This window comes from Gavialis gangeticus, unplaced genomic scaffold (genome assembly GCF_001723915.1).
Source record: "Gavialis gangeticus isolate Ggan-Ray unplaced genomic scaffold, GavGan_comp1, whole genome shotgun sequence".
Lineage (NCBI taxonomy): Eukaryota > Metazoa > Chordata > Crocodylia > Gavialidae > Gavialis > Gavialis gangeticus.
This window is the reverse complement of record NW_017728994.1, coordinates 16,943,703-16,961,030: the sequence shown is the minus strand read 5'-3', so window position 1 is coordinate 16,961,030 and position 17,328 is coordinate 16,943,703. Positions and strand designations below refer to the sequence as shown.

The following is a 17,328-nucleotide window of genomic DNA, read 5'->3' as shown; positions in this document are numbered from 1 at the left end:
TGGGAAGCTTTTAAATTAAAAAAAAAAAAATTAAAAGCCACCCGAACAGTGCTGCAAATCAGTTGAGGAAAGAGGATTTTGCCTGCCTTCTTCCTTATTATTTTCCCTGCTGCAAGCCTGCTTTGCAATCTGTAGGTAAGTTTCACGTCTATTTCAGTCTTCTGTTCACACCTCCCTGTGTGTGACCGGGCAGGGGCTGTGTGCTGAATGAGGAGAAACAATGGAGTAACCAAGCTAAGGAAATATATATATGTATATACAATTTTTTTTTTTGCAAGACAAGAAAATGTGTGAAGACTTCTTAAAGAGACAGGTTGTATCTGTGTGCCTGGGAAAAGAGAGGGGAAAGGTTGGGGGGGGGAGTGAAACAAATAAAGAAAACATGAGATCGAGGGGGACAGGGGGCAGCTTTGCTTAGGAAATTCTTTGCTTTTTTGGTCATTGTAGAGGACAGGGATGAAAGGACTCGGCATGTTTTATATTATAGGTGGTGGGGGCTCAGATCACTTTTTGTTTGCCTTTGAGGTGGGGGAAGATGTGGGGGGGCAGTGCCGGGGACAGAGAGGTGGGGGTGTGTATGCGAGTGAAGGGGGGACCTGAAATTTCCAGCTTCAAGGGGGCTGTCTGCTGTACTGTACATCTAAGTTTTAAAAGCTGAAACAATGTTGCGACTCAGGCACTCATGAGGGAGAGAGCCAGAGCCTTTGCCATAAAAACAAAGGAGGTTTAAAAATAATCCGGAGAGCTTCTGTTTCTCTGCCCAGTTTACCTTTCCTGCCTTCTTTCAAGGCGGCTCTTGCTGTGCACCGACAGGGGCTTCTGCTCAGTCGCTCCGGGGACTCAGGAATCTTTGGGGAGGGGGTGATCCAGGAGGGCTGTAATACCTAAAGCCTTTTTCGGAGGAGGGGGAGAAGCATGGGGAGAGATTGGGCACGTTTTCCGGGCTTTGGGAAGCTTGCCTGAGTGTAAATTCCTTGTGTCTGGGTTTTGAAAGCCAGTTGGGACTGGGGCCTCTCTCACAAGGCAGGAGGAAGGAGCAGTCTCTCTCTCCCTCCCTCCCTCTCCCTCCTGTGTACATCTGTCCAGGAAGCCAAAGCGGGGGGGCAGGGGGGAGGCGAGAGAAAGAGGGGCCGACTGAAAGAGCCCAGCTCCTGCTTTCTTGCCATTGTGAAAGGAAAAAGGAGGGAATCATTTTCACGGGAGACTGGCTGAGCTAGCTGCTGCAAAAGAGAGAATGGCAGTCAGTTAAAAGACACTTAAGGAATGTAAACATCAAAATAGGAGCGATCTGGTCCTGCTTTATTCCTCCTCTAATGATTTGGGGGGACGTTTTAGGCTGGCTTTGTGATCTGGGGGAAAGCAGAGGTTGGGAGAAGTCGAAAAGTTCTAACTAGAACCATTTTCCAGGCTGCAAACTTTGGTTTACACGTGTAAAGTTGAATTTCAGTGCTGCCTTTTGAGGCTGGTTAGAAACACAAGGCTAGATCTTCAGTCCTCTCTGCTGCCACAACCATGATTAAAATGTTTAATAAAGCTGAAATGGGCATAATAGTGAAAACATAACAAAAACATAGCTAGGAAATTGCTTTTGTCTCTGATTGTGGGGGGTCCCACTAACCAGTCCAGGCAGCTGCCCTGAGAATTAGAAACTGCAGCCATAGAGGCAATTTACTGGGACTGAAGCTAACTTAAGGAAGAGCCCTGCCTTACTGTCTGGTTGTGCACAGTGTGTATTTTTGTGCTTCAGTTAATAATCTGCAAAGAGCTTAATAGCTCTGTAGTGCCAAAGGAATTGGTTTTCTCCATTTACTTCAGCAGGCCTGAGTGAAGCTGGTGTTCTGACTGCTTTTTTCAATGCATTGACATGAGAGAGGAGGATTTAACTTGGCAGCCTGAACAAATGCTCTATCAAAGGTTTCCTAAGAGACAGTAAGAGAGCTGGGGGGAGATGAATGACCTGGGCAAGTTTTAGGGTGCTACCTATGCAAGCTTTCTTTTAAATATGAAATGGCCATTTAGAACCCTGAATAGAACTGGGTGCATCAGAAAGGCGACAGGCTTATCAAATTTAAAAGGGCAAAAGCCCATTAATGCTCTGGCAAGGCTTTGCCTCTGAGCTCTGGCTGAGTAGTTTCAACTGCCTTGAAGTGCCAGAGCTTTTAAGGAATTCGTAGCAACAACTTCTCTATAGCTGCAATATGGAACTTGGCCTTGTAAATTGGAAGGTTAATGATGCAGTCTCCTCCTCTAGGCAGGAAGGGAATGGGGGCTGGTATAGGGTAGGAACGTAAGGGTAATTGAAAGGTAAAAAAAAAACAAACAAAACCCCAGGACTAGGCTAGGCAAGACTCTTGCTGATGAAAGGCTATTCAAGTTGGAACACTTGTGTAATAACTTTGCACTGTGGGAGAAGTTCTAACCCAAAATCAATATCCAGGCAGCAGAAGAAAAGTTTGATAAAAGAGTGCAGCAAAACTGTATGCTTGAAGGCGCTACCGGCAGTAGGATTACTCTAACAGACAGAGAGAGTTGGTCTCTGCTTCAAACTTGCTCCCCCTTCTTTTGATTGAGGGGAAATTTACTATGGCATCAATCTTCTCTTGGCGGGGCCTGATTCAGGTTTATGAATACCAGAAGACTTGCGCTGACCTTTTTCTGTTCAAGTCGAGGATGTTGAAACACCAGCCATCAAACAAAAGAGACATTGAAAGCAAGATCTGCAATAGAGCACGTGTGACTCTGGGGCTAGTTGAGTGCATTTGGTGATACTGTTTTCCTCTGAGTTTGGGTGGGGGGGGGAAAGAAAAGGCCATTTATTTATTTTTTAATGAGATTGTGGAAAAAATTACTTGAAATAATCTAAATATCCCAGAGTAGAGAATGAAATTAACTATTTTGATCACTACTTTAGATTATATTAGCTTCTTATGACCCTTTAAAAATTCTCAGGCTAAGAAGACTTCAGTGTTTTTTCCCTGACTGCATAGACAGTTGTGAATTTTGGAGTCTCGTAGCTATTTTATAATAAAAAGTGAAAAAATTATTCAAGAAATATAGGAACTGAAAACCTAGAAAGTGTCTTTAGGAATTAAGAATAAACAAAATGCTAGGATTTAATTGGTGTATCTGTGGCTTTCCACTAATCAAGGAAAAAAATATCTGTCTTGAAGCTGATTCTCTTATAATTTATACACTAATATTAAAGATTAAAAACTTTGTGTTTGGGTTTAGGTTTTTTTAAATTTTTAAGCCCAAAATTGTTTCTCACTTGACCTGCAACATTCATGTCAATGCTTATGGTCCAGGACATTTTAAATACATTTTGACTACAATTGTGAAAGAAAAAATAGGTCTCTGCCAAATAATAAATGAAAACTTTGTTTTGGGAAAGGATCACATTGCTGTATAGGTAGACAGTGCATGTTTTGTCCTGTCTGAGATAAAAATAGGAACTTGATCTGAGTGTGGTATAGAATTTTGTTTTCTAAGATACCTTGACTACAGTAAGTCAAAAAAGACCGTGGAATTGTTTTCATACCCTGAAAGGTTTTTAGGATGTTTGTTAAGTACTACAAGGAGTTGAAGTAATAGAATTTAATGTAACATATGTTTCCATTCATAAGTTTTCTTGGGAGTTGCCTGCCCTTTACCTGATATCTCTTCTACTTTTATAGGTTCCAAAGGTTTTGTGTCCCCAACAACTCATAGGTGGCAATTATATCAGTAATGCTACAGTTGAGAGGAACTGACTGGTCCTAGCAACTTGATATGTGTGCTGACTGCCAGGAAAACGTGTTTTGTTTTTTGTTTTTGCTTTTTTGGGGGGGGGGATTTATATACAAGGAAAAACATTATAAGAGTTTCTTCTCTCTTACTGTTTGTCCTAGCACATATGAGAGCAAGGCGGTGCAAGTTACACAGACTAGTATATGACTCTGGGGAACAAACATAACGGTTGGCCAGGGTCTCTTGGTATTTGGACACCATGTCATAACATCCTGGAGACCATGGTGCTGGAAAAAATCTGGAATGGTTACTCTTTTACCTGGAAATCTGTTTCTTATAAATAAGTGGGACTGCAGTTGGTACTTGTGGTAGTGTATTTGACCACTATGCAATTGACTGATTTGTTCACTCCTAGTTATACCAATTTCTGTGAAATCCTATACTGTATTACAGCAAAGAAAGTGACAAGAATATTACTGTACAGTTTACAATTAGTTCATGATTGTACTCGTATACTGATGGTTTTGGGACAAGGAATAGAAGCCTTCTTTATCCATTTAGATTTTTTTTTTAAAGAGACATATTTAATCAAGATGTAGAATGAAGAATATTATGTGTTGGGTCTATCCAGTATTCATACACACATTTTTTTGTTCATTTTACTGAGCTTTGGATGCATCTAAGCTGTCTTGATGATGGGTCTAGAAATTAATTTTAAAATGTATTTTTGGATTAAAACTAAAATATCTGCAAAATCAACGTTACTTCATCACTTTTTCTTGCTTTCTTCCCCCTAAAAGCAAATACTTTTTATGTAGCAGTATTTTTTACATTGGGTTCTATAGGATCAGTTGGCATCTAGGCTGGAAATTTTAGGGTATTTTAGAATGGCAAGAGAAATGTCCAGGTGATGAGATGCAATGGATCTGCATAGTTAGACTGTTGGAGGCAGTAGTAGATTATGAGAGTAGAGTATGTGCATAGGCTCGGTCACATGATATTTTGGTTCTAGTGGGCTGAGATGCATTGATGTTTTGCACAGCTTGGCTGGCAAATTGAGCACTGATTGACACTATCCTTTTCCTAGAAAAAGAGAGAAAAATCAGCATAGATTTTTTTTTCTAATAGGAATGAGCTATCTTTCATAGGTAATAATCTAAGTCTGTCTGAACTAAATTGTCCAACCAATGTTAAGATAAATTAACTTTATTCACAGACTGTAACCCAAAGGAACATATTTATCTTAAGACTTGATACTTGTTTGATTTAAGCTGTCTGAAGTTTGCCTCAGTTGCAACAGTTATATCTTTTAAACCTGTATATGCAGTTAAAAACAGTAACATATACATCTTTCACTGAAACCAGGAACAGCTGGATCCTGTTGTTTCTGAGGAAGAAAGGGTGAGGTTTTACTTGTAAGTTAGCCTAGGTACTGATAGGCTAAAACCAAAACAAATCTAGGTGCCGCCTCTAATGCTATTTCAGTAATTCAAACTGGGCGTCTTGGATTTTGTCTAGTTATTAAATAATAATTAGCATTCAACTGGACACATCTAAGCTATCAGATTGACACTCTATTAAGATGAATATAAGAAGTTTATCCTTTTGTTCATGATACTGTGTCTGTCTGACTACAGAGCAGCGGTGAAGTGACTCCCAGAGAGAAGTGTGAAGGGTATTTCAGTGCAATAGAAAAAGAATCACTTACAAACATTAATATTCATGGTACTACAAAATCTGTGGAAATACCTTAAAGCTGTGGATTTGGATTGTTCCTATGCTCCCTGTTTATCTGCATAAGGAGCTTGCGATTTGATTTTTTCCTGTCTCAATTTTTATATGTCAGTGAATGTTAGAAAGTTGATTTATAAAGCAGATGTCATAATGCTAAGGCATCTTCTCCAGACCTATGGAAACCACACACAAACTACTCTGTGTCTCCCAGCTCTGTAGGCAGTACAGTTGCTATCTCCCCTTCAGTAGAACCATATTTCAGTTTCTCAGTATGTGGTATTGATTGCAAGAGCAAAGACATTGTAGTTGCTCTGAGCTTTCTTTGCCAGGCTACAGCAGCACAGTGGTAGAACAGGCTTTGGCTAGCCCAGCTTCTGTGTGTATTGTGTATGCAGGCTCTCGACTAGCTGCTTAGTTTGTGAGGTGGGACATTTTTTTATCCCCCTTTCCACAGCAGCTATTGTTTCCTGGAAGCTTAAGGTAAAACAGGAGATACAAGCAATACTGAATTGTAGATTTTAGGTACTTAATAAATATATCAACTGGAACTTTGCATGGAAATAGAAGCAGCGGGCTTCATATACCTTGCATACAATGTCATGTAAAATCAACACGGTAATTTTTCTAATCTCTTTACCTGGCTGAATGAAGGGAACTCTGTGTGTGTGTGTGTGTGTGTGTGTGTGTGTGTGCGTGCGCGCGCGCGTGTGCGCACACATGCGCGCATGCATGTAAACAGTTTGTTGGTAATTTATTTCACAAATGTAAATCGATCCTAGGTTGGATGGCATTAATTGAAGGATAGTAGCCCATCAATCTGCTTAATACATGAATGTATACAATGTAGATAAACTGTGCCCTGATCTTGTTACAGTTTTCTGTACCTTCGAAATATTATCTGGCCCTTTTTTTGTAAGGGTCTTTTGCTTAATAGATTAAAACATTTGTTTTGGGGAGGTGGGTAGTAGTTCTGAAGAACTCAGTTCACAGTAAGTGTGTGTGTGTGTGTGCGCACGCGCACACGCGCATGCGCACACAAATCTGTGAGGCTGTAGAGTCAGAATGATTGATTGGATGGCAAAGTGAGTGTTATCAGTCTCTAGGGGGTTTTCAGATAGTCTCATAACTAATCAGAATGGTTTATTTATTGGGACTATGGTGACACAGATATACAGCAGAGTGGCATGGGCTTCAATTGGCCATTTAGTAGCAAAAACAATTCCTTTGATAAATATCTGCTTGTCTCTTGGCTATGCTCCTGTTACCCTCTGAGAACAGCAGAGCTTTTAGGCCACTCTGAAATGTACACCTGTGTCTTAATCAGTAACTTTTAAAGTTCAGGAATCCCCTTTTCTTTCTCTCTTTTTGTGATGGGTGCTTAAAACAAATGGTTGAACTGAGCTTTAGTCTGTTAATAGGTGGTGATGGGACAGTAACACTAGTGAAGGTTGAGATTAGCTTACTATTTAAAAGCTAATTTGTGTTAGTGCTCTAAAATTCATGTTCACTTGGCTTGTCTTAGAAATTGTTGTGCCACACTGGCATCTTGGGAAGATCAATGGTTCAAATTTGATCTCACTGAAGTAAGAGGTTCCCAATTTATGGCCACCTCTCTACTTAAAGATTATATTAATGAGAATAGCTAGACTTTCAACATTTTTTGGACATGGCTGGAAGTCCTCCCTCTTACTGATAACACTCACTTGACTTGATCTGCGATAAGGTCTGATACCCATTTGGTAAACATACAGTTGAAAAGTTACCGTCTCTGTTCCTTCCCTTAGCGTTACCAGCTCTGAAGAAGGGCATGAAGAAACTAGGAAGAGGGTGTGGCTGCTAGAGAGTGGTACTGAGGAAGTCTTGTTCTCTCAGTCATGCTCCCACTTGATTCCAATTACAATTCTCCAGCAAAGAGAAATTAATTGCTTGTGAAACATAGTAGAGACAATGTGATGGATGGCTAGTAGCATTCAAGACTGGTGAATGCACTTAAGACCAAGAAACACACAGTTAAGGTACACATCAACTCTGCCCTGCAACCTTCAGTCCTCCTCCATCCATTTATTGTAGCTCTCTACCCTCCCAGATGATATGGAGCTTTGTCAGGATGCACTGGACTGTGCTCCGATTAGGGCAGAATTGGTGAATGCCAGCTGGCTACATCTGGCCTTCACGTGATCATTTTTGTCTGCTCTGCACAAGTTAACTCAGGATTGCCTGATGTGAACTTTCATTGACTATTGTCCTTGAGATTCCCTCTGAACCTCATGACCTGCACTTACCTGTCCTGTAGTATGCTCCTGCATTCAAATCCCTCACTGCAACTAAGGACAATAGTGCTCCTCTGCTTGAAGAATCCACATAAATGGGTATAAAAACAAAGAAGTTCAAGACCCCTTTACATGCAGATGCACCTTTCTTCATACCACAGAGAGAGCTATGGTAACTTACTGCAAGTTATCCCTGCCCCAGTAAATACACCGTCCCCAAGGCAGTTGGAATGTGCGCAGACAAAGGAGAGAACACAGTTCTCTGGGATGCAACCTTCCCAGGAACACATTTTACTTACTCTCTGGAAGAGCCCTAACAGTAACAGACTTTTAGGGTGTGTTAGGTTTAGATCCATCTAGTCAAACTTAGTTTGGTCTAAACTGCTAGGCCTACAAACGTTTATATGATGTAGGTCGGGCTAAAAATGGCAAGTTCAGTCTAAACTTAGGTTGCATCCTTGGAGTCTGTCTCCTGTGGCTCTTGTCAGCTCTAGGGATGAAAGCGACTGTAAGGCAAGGCTGAAGTATATCTTAATGGTGTATTTCCTGATCTTCAGAGGTTGAAGCAAAGATACTCTACATTTTGGAAGGCTTTGAAGAGCTAGTCATAGTTAAAGTTTTTGGGCAGAGAGACTTAAGTTAGACTTAATGGGAAATTTCCTTTCTCATTTTTATTTGACAGCGTAGTGAGGTTTGTTAAAGAGCCTCTTGCTTCCTCCAAGTTTAACAACATAAAAGCAAAACAGTATCTGTATACTTTGAAATGAGTTTTCTCCTTTTCTGGGATTGTGATGATTTCTATTAAGTGTCACACAGCACTGCCTCAGCATGAATCTTGGAGATTCCACAGCATTGTAGATGCATGTAAGGTTTTGGCTTGGTTAACAGAAAAAAATAGGAATGCCTATATATAGGAAAAAATGCCTAGGGAGAGTTTCTGTTTAAGACAGTGTGAGAATGCGGGCTCTTCCCTAGTAGGAAGTGCGTAACAATAAAACACCCTCACTTTTAGCTTTTAAATTGTTCATAGGTCAACAGAAGTCTGATATGGCTGCTTTCTCTTCTTAAAGAGAAAGGAAAAGCTTTAAAATCACTTTTAAAGACTGGCATTAAATCCTCCACAGAACAGTTTGTTTATGTAACTATCTATATGGGAGACAGAGAAAGGGGTTTATTACACTGCAAGTCTGCAGAGGGAAAGGGAGAATGATGTGGTTGTCAAACTGTCTGCCCACTTCCTTGGTGTTCTTCCTACAACTTCTATGTTTGTTTAATGCTCTTATAACTCTTTTCCAACAATAGGATCACAGGAGTTAGCTTGTTTACAACAGGTGCATGGCTTATACTGGCTGCCCTCTGAGCCACCCTGCGCCTTCCCCAAGCCTTTTCAAAGAAAGCTCCTTTTTTTTTTGTCCTGCCACAGGTTGATGCATTTTATATTTGATTTAACAATTTAGCTAACATTGGAAAGCTCATTCCAAAAGCAAACTTGGTTTGGTGGACTGTCTCCTGCCAATGCTGCTGTGATCATTACTGCACATATTCCATCCAAGGTTCTCAAAGTGATTTATATATATTAGGTAAACCCCCACCTTGCTGCTGTGAAATATGTATTTTCTCCTTTTTATAGCTAACAAACCATGGTGCTGAGAAGTACTTATTTGTTCAGTATGTGTGTGCAGATACAGGCATGTAGAATTACTGAACATTTTATGCAGCTTTTCCGCTGCTTCGCCACAATAAAATCAGCAGCTTTGTACATTTCTTACCAATCTGTGCTCTCCCTCTGCAGCTCTGCAGCCATCCTTCAGACTTTCTTTAATGTTCCAAATTCTGATAGGGTTTAAAACAGCTAACAGTTCTCTTAGGAATGTGTCTTAAAAATCATACTTCCCTGCCTCCCCACACCGTCTTTCCATCAAATATATGATTTCTCCCAGAAATTACACTACTGTTTAGAGAGTATTAGGTTGCAGTCCAGCTGGAGTTTGATATCATTAGACCTGGGAGCCAACCAGTTTTCCAATTGGATGCATAATGTTGGCTTCTGGCTCTGTAAAATCCTGAGATATCACATATTAAAATCATAACAGCATTATGTAAGGAAAAGTTATTTGAGGTCATTAGCAGAGCCTTCTACAACTTTCTTAAAGGCAACTTCTGCAAATAAAATCAACTGGGCTTTTGTCTTTTCTTCTTCTCTGTGATGCATAGGAAAGCCTGAACTGTTTGTTTCTGATTGTTTCACATTATCGGTTCTGTACTTTGGCTAAGGTGTAAGAGTAGCCATAACTCTCTTAAGGAATTTTAGTGGTAAGGGAACTAACAGCTTTTGGGAGATGCCCCTTGAATAAAGAGGGTCTCCTGGAGAGAGTTCTGTCTCTTGCCTCTTATTTTCTCACTTGGCAACCATAAGCACAAGGGCATATATGGAAGTGATTAAAGGATGTGCCTATGCAGATGGAGGGCCTTCTGCCCTGGCCATGCTGGTCTGCCAAATACCTTCATGGGTATCTTTAACTTATGTGGGAGTACAAGTGCCTAGCTTGGCCCAGTGACCAAAATGTGCAAAGCTCTTCCATCTTCTAGCTATGCCTCTTGAGGTGTGCTACTCCAGAGTTGCATTTTAGCTGGCCTTCTCGCTATAGGAAAAAAATAAAATTATATCACAGAAATCAAAACCTGAGATAAAGAAGACATTTTTCAGTCAGCCTCTGAAACCTTTTTTTGTTAATGCTTATTTAACTGCAATACATAATGAGTCCTCAGAAGAAAGGATGTCTTTGTTAAAGATTTGGTTGCTCACAGCATTTCTTTACTGTGTTAAGGTCTCACATTAATCATCTCTGAGACCTCCAAGAGGTCTTCAAGCAAAACTAGAGAATATCTGACCTCACATACCTGACCCTTCTAAGTCATAAGTGTTAGCAAAGGGGAAGAAAACCTTTTAGAACTCATTTATATGTCACAAAGAAGCAAAAAGAGGAGAAAAGGCCAGTATTCTTTTAAAAAAAAAAAAAGTGCAGGTCATTTTTAATAGTAATTCTCAGGTGTAGGCAGTGGCGTAGGTGATGGGTGGCTATTGTTTGTTCTGTTATTTGTATTTGTATTTCAGGAGCCCAGTTTGGACCCAACACAGATTTGGTCATATTATCCTAGGCACTGTAGGAAAACATTAAGAGGCCATTTTTTTCTGAAGGATCTTACAGCTAGTATAAACAAAAATGGATACAGATGCTTGACAGTTTAGCAATCAAAGATATTTTTTTTACAGGCAGAGGGGTTTAAAAGTTGTCCCAATAACTTCTACACTGTATGTCCTAAAACATCAATAAATACCTCTTTTGCAAGTAAGTGGACACAGAGTTGTGTTGTATGCTTGGCAGCTTTTTGTAGCAGTTTTCCCCCCTGACCTATATAGGTGACCAGTGGCAAAGCCACTTGACAAAAATGCGGACACCTTAACCACCTGATGAATTCAGAGCCCACACCATCGAACATTTTGTGACTACTTGTGGTTTTACATTATGCACATTCTGTGCCTTAAACTCGACACCCATTCGTCTTGTCACCCTGTAAAGATGGGCTTCCAAAATGAATCGGAGAGGTCCAGAGATCTGATATGTCTCAGCTTCAATGCAACCATTTGTTTTGCTGGAGGAGATGGAGCTAAATCTCAGAATTACTTTAAAATGTAACAGATATAGCTATGTGTAACAATTAGGATTTGCTCTTGTTTCCATGTTCAATGGGTGTAGGTTACTATTGATTTGGATGAAAATTTAAATGTATGAACATAAGCTCCTTCAAAAGAATTGCTCTGAATAGCTGACTTATTCTATTTATTCACACTCTTAGGGCACATGCAATTAAATCAATGTCTTAAAAATTTCTGGAACATCTTAATAAATACACTTGCGAAATATATGCTGGTCACTGGCTCTCACCAAATATTTTGTTCTTTCTCTTCTTGCTTGTCTTTCAAGCTGCCTTGTCAGAAAAGACAGCTTTATGCTCATTTACAAAAGAAGTACCAAGTCATATCAAATATATTCTGTTTTGGGTTTTACTACTAATGCCCTGATGTGTTAAGCCTCGGTATAGAAGAGTTTGTCTATTTCCACTTTGGGCTGGAGGGACTGGGTTGTGCAGTGGGTTAGTTCACACACACTTCATCTTTGGAGATCTGGGTTATGTTACTTGAGGCCAGAAAAGTTCCTTCTAGTTTCAGCTGACCTTAAGTAGGTTAGATGTAGTGCCACTTCCAGGCAATATAGCTCCCCCAGTCCTGCATAGTATCACACCTAGCTCTAGTCAGTCATTAAACACAGAGGTATTAACCACATAAATAAATGGCTGAGGTGACAATCACATTAATGTAGTTCAATAGCTTGCTGTTAAGAGGAAACACTTTTCCTACAAAAAAATGATAGTGGTAGGCTGTCATTCAGTGTCTAGATACAAACTGATATTGCCTCACTGGGTATAGCTAGATGCCCTCCAAACTGAATCCAACCCAGAAAATAGATAGTATAGCCACCTTAGAACAACCTTGAGTACTTGTCCTAGCATGTGGTAATGGCTGCTCTAGTACAGCTACATGGCTTTGCTTCAGGAATATGCTAGTGGCAGAGTGGATAAGTTATGCTGCTTTGTGGTGCTTCTGAGCTTCAATTTTGTTTTTTATCTGTTGGTATTAATCTGTTGTCTCTAGGCCTGCGATGAGATTGTAAACTCTTTGAGGCAGAGATCACCTGTTTGTTCTTTGCTTGTCCAGTGTCTATCCCAAAGAATTCCTGGTCGTTGACCAGTGTTCCTAGATGCTATAAGACAAGCTTATAGTAATTATCTGAATGTTTTGTTTCTGATTACAGCGTCATGTAAGTCTGGTATTAGAAAGAGTATTAATCTTGTAAACACAAAAAATAAGAACACCTCCAAGTTCCAAGGAAATAAACATGTCCTATCCTGTCCATACTGACACAATTATGTGAGTACTCTAAATGAATGCATACATTATTTTTTTAGTACCTTGTAAAGGCTTGTGAAGATCTGGTGTCCCATGCCTGTTCGGGAACAGTGGTGTTACGAAAACTCTACCAACATTTCCGGTATTTCTTTATATAAAAAAGTCAACTATTTCTGACATTGCAATATGATTTACCATGCTGAACTTCACTGAATTTGGTTTGCACGAAGAAAAACAAGAGTTTGGGTATGTAGACTTAGTTCTCCATTGTCTGAAATTGCAGCGATGGCTCTCATCACCTCTTTCTCAATAAAGAGAAATGTAAATCAAAAATATTTGTAATGTTGCCAGCATCTTGTCTTAGCAGCATCCCAGTGTATTAAATCATCAAATGATGAAGCATAGTTCATATCCCCTGGCATATGAAAGATATTTTTATATCTTATATTTTCTTTCTATTCATCCCCCTCAGGCTTTCATGAGTTCACACTTTATTTTGCTTCAGAAAATAGTAAGGCAGGCAACTTACCTGATAAACTTCTATCAGGAAAAGCATAAATTAGGACACTTAAGTTTCTCTTCCTATTTCCATTCTGCTTTCTGAAAAATTTATATTTATTTTTAAAGACGAGTAACTGTAAATACATACAGGTTCATCCCTTTTAGGCAATTACTTGGCTTTGTTTAATAAATATGTAAGGACCTAATAAATGACACTGTAAAAGGTGAGACTTTTCTGGATTGTTATATCTGGTTTGTTTTGTGAGAGTGTTTCAGTTTGAGATGTACACATGAATTGACATACCCACAGACATTTATTTTAAGTCTAGGACACAAAACAAGGGGTTAGACCTATCCTAATGTAATACAGTAATCAAGCAATTAACATAAATGACCAGTCCCTGGCAAGACATGTACACAAGTAACTTTTGCACGTGATACTGTTAGAGTGCTTTTGTCAGTAAAGATATGTGCATAAATATTTGCATGATTGGATCTAAGGATATTGTGGGATGCAAAATCAGATTTATGATCATCTAAAAACAAATATGTTTTAAGTGATACTTTTAACTGAATCAGATTTGAAAATATGTTGAGGTGTGTGTTCTTTTTCGTGTTGGCAGTGCATAAATCCTTCTGCCTTAATGTAACGTAATGACTGACAGATGCTTCAAGTGTTTGTGGTTTTCCATTGCAATTCTTAAGTAATGACAGAGAGGAACTTCAAGAGAACAGTTTAACACTTGGAGTTTTCTACCTCTGTCTTTCAACAATATCAATGGACTGGGATGGCACCAGGTGAACACAAAATGGTGGAATAAAACTTTTTCTATTTAGTTGTGACTTCCAGTGTTGTTAAGAGTGTGTGGAGGAGAGTTTGGCAATTTGTCATATATTCACATATTTAACTGGAAACATTTGCTGTAAGCTGAAAACCAGCAAAAGTGGTCTCAGGCTGAAAGCAGCCTTTGAATTTGTGCATATATCATTTATAGTGAAGGATATAATTAGAGATTGTATGTGTTACATATGGGGGGAGAGAGGATCAGATAGTGTGTATGAGGGAAATTTCAATTAGAAAGAATAGTTATAAGCAAGGCTAGTTTTCAGTTGGCTATTTTATTCCTAAAAAACAGATTTTTCTCCTCCCTAAACCTTTCAGACTGACAGATAATTTGTAACTTGGATTTAAGTGAGTGAATCAAAAAAAAAATGAGGGCCACACAGCCTTCTAACTAATTACATTAGTTTATCTAATTAGCATATTATTTAGAAGATGATTTTGTTCTCTAACCTGGAAAGCTAACAATTAAAAAGGTTTTTAGGGTATCGGATATGCAGCTATTTGACAGATTTAATTTTATATATTTCTTTAGATTCATATTGATAATAGCCAGCTAAACTTCTCTAATAGAAATGCATTAAAGTGGCTGATTAATATCTGCCTGTCCTTGTACTCCAAATGATCTGCAGTATCTTAATATGATGAAGGGACATGAAGCATCATATTTTTCTTTTTTTTCTTTTCTCTTTTTCTTTTCTGGCTTTGTTTAGGTTAAACTTCTTAATTTGGTATTAGAATGTTGACATTTTGTTACTCATCAAAATATACATAATGCTTGGCTTCCAGCTGCCTGCTTATGTAACTTCACAATTATTTTTTTCAGTTTGTGTGTCATGATTTTAGGTTGTATAATTTGCATAGGGTTTGTGAGGGAGCCCATAGTACAGAGAAAGTGTCATCTAATAATTAGGGGACTAGATATCAAGAATTTGCTAACCACAAATATTTGTATATCATATACTAGGCCCAGCAGTATCATAACATTTAAAATTACAAATTTTCATTCTTGTTATTTGGCTTTTTATTGCTGTTCCTTTAGCATTCATGTTTTCAGAGTTTTGTCCATGACTGTGAGAAACTTTTTTTTTTTTAAATTGGATACTGTCATAAGCATTTAACTGGGCTTTCAAATAATGGTGAGACATGGCACCTGGAATTCTTTCTTTTGCTCCTGGTTCTCACTGACTTCTTTTGTTTTTAAATCATCTTAGGACAGTGGTGACCCTGAAGGAAATCACTGTCACAGTCTGCTCCTGATTTTACCAGTCTTTCAGTCATGGCCTATTCTATACTTTAGAAAATAATACATACCTTGCATGTTTTTTTGTGATACTAGGCACTCAAGTTATTGAAAAATTAAAATTCAGGTGGCTTAAAAATGAGCTCTAGAGGCGCCAACCCCTTGGACACTAACATTTCTGTTACTTTAATAATTTTAGTTCAGAAAGCTTCAGATGGAAAGATCTTTGTGTGCATGGAAGAGGGTGGATAATAGTTCATCCCACAACCCCCAGTAGTTGATATTAATGATTTTTAGGCTCTGTTGCAAAATTAATCTTGTCTAAGAAAGGAAATAATGGGAGAATTGGCAGGGCATGTTTTTCTTAGCTATTGTGACCACTGGAGTTAGTGAAAGTACTGTATTTTCAATTTATGTTCATTGCACATGCAAATACTTGTCAAAGGCTTTCTGAGATTCTGACATAGTTTCCTTTATTTGTCTTTATTGTAGTATGAACATAAATTAGCAGAGGTGCTAGATCTTGGAGGTATTTAAGTGGGTGTGTATGTGTTTCACAGGACTTTCATTTTGTCTGGCCAGTCCACATTAATTGCTGCCCCCTGCCCATCCCTCAAGTAGCTAAATGCAGCTTGTGAATTCGTTTGATTAAAACGGTGTCCCTAGGTGTGCAATCTAAATATCTTTGATACTTCACCTACAAACCAACTGTAATATTGTTGGTAAAAATGACAGCTGCAGGCAATAAATGAGGACAGTAATAGAAGTCTCAGTGCTAGATAGAACATCATAAATCATGAGGAGAGAGCAGTGTGTGTGCTGACAAATCAGCAAGCAGCTGCAAACAGCACTTTACAGGTAAGAATTATTGCACCAGCTTCTGATACCACCTCTGAATACCAACTCAGAAACCACCTCTGCCTTGTATGTGGGTGACTTCCTTGCTTCATTGCTAGTCATGGTTGTGTAATCACTAGAGCTCTGGTAGTTTGACTTGGCATGGTAACTGTTTTGTAGGGTGTCATTTACGTACTGTACTATGGACTTTCATTTTCATCCAAAGCATAGTCAGGTGTGAGCTTTCTGTTTTCCATGAAGAAAATCCTAAAGCCTTTCCATCTGACAAGTTATTTTACTTAATTTCCTGGGAGATTTTAGAGAACAGTTCTTGACAGCTGGAGAGAATAGATTGTATTCTGCTGTTTTAAAATCAGTTTACTTTGTGAGTTCTTGTGGTGTTTGGGGCTGTGTGGTATAGTTGGTTTTCTTTTCTCCTTTCCTCTGACTTGATAGAAATAGATGAGAATGCAGCTTTGTAAGTAAAGAAGGTAGCAATCTGGGTCACCCAGAAAGATAGTGTGTCCTTTTACTAGTATAGAAACTAAATTGTGTGTGTTCTTGAAATGTTTCTAGAAAACAGATATAATTGAAAGGATTAGAGACTATGAGTTTTCCAAACTAGCATACCAAAATATATGCCCTGTATAAAATTGTCTTTTAATTAGAATCATATTCATCATACCCGAAGTGTCAAAATGCGTCACGAAGCTGTACAAGCTGTTATATTTAGATCCACTCTAAATATCCAAATTTGTTGCTGATAAACTTAATTTCACCTTCCTGGGTCATAAGTCTAATTTTGGCTGGTGCCAGTTGTTACATAAAGTTATAGTTATATAATCGTCATCCCAGTTGGCATTTATTGCTAGGCTTGAAAAGGGTCTTAGATTAATTATCTAAATTCATACACAGAGATCTTATTTTCACTTGGAGGGAAAAAAAAGGAGTAACACACATTAACCACAACATGTTAAAATTGTGTCATATACAAGGCAGTTATAGTATTAACATGTTAGCTAGACTCCCCTTATTATTTACTTTGAGTAGCTCATGTTAGAACTACAACTGTCATGTCTACAGTAGGATTTTTAACAGGTGTAAGCTAACACATGCTCGTATATCTTATTTTCTCTTAGCGTAGACATGGCCAGACTGAATTACAGATGGTTTATCTCCTGACCTGAGAACAGTCCATAACTGAGCA

General features: G+C 38.8%; 1 protein-coding gene across 9 annotated transcripts in view; it reads left to right on the top strand.

Moving 5' to 3' along the window:
- Positions 1-6: 6 nt before the first annotated feature.
- ZMIZ1 (zinc finger MIZ-type containing 1) overlaps positions 7-17,328 on the top strand; it is a 607,902-nt gene continuing 590,580 nt past the window's right edge. For all 9 annotated transcript variants that reach the window (XM_019502344.1, XM_019502343.1, XM_019502355.1 and 6 more), the window contains exon 1: positions 7-135. The gene's annotated coding sequence lies outside the window, so the exon portion shown is untranslated. The remainder of the gene's footprint in view (positions 136-17,328) is intronic.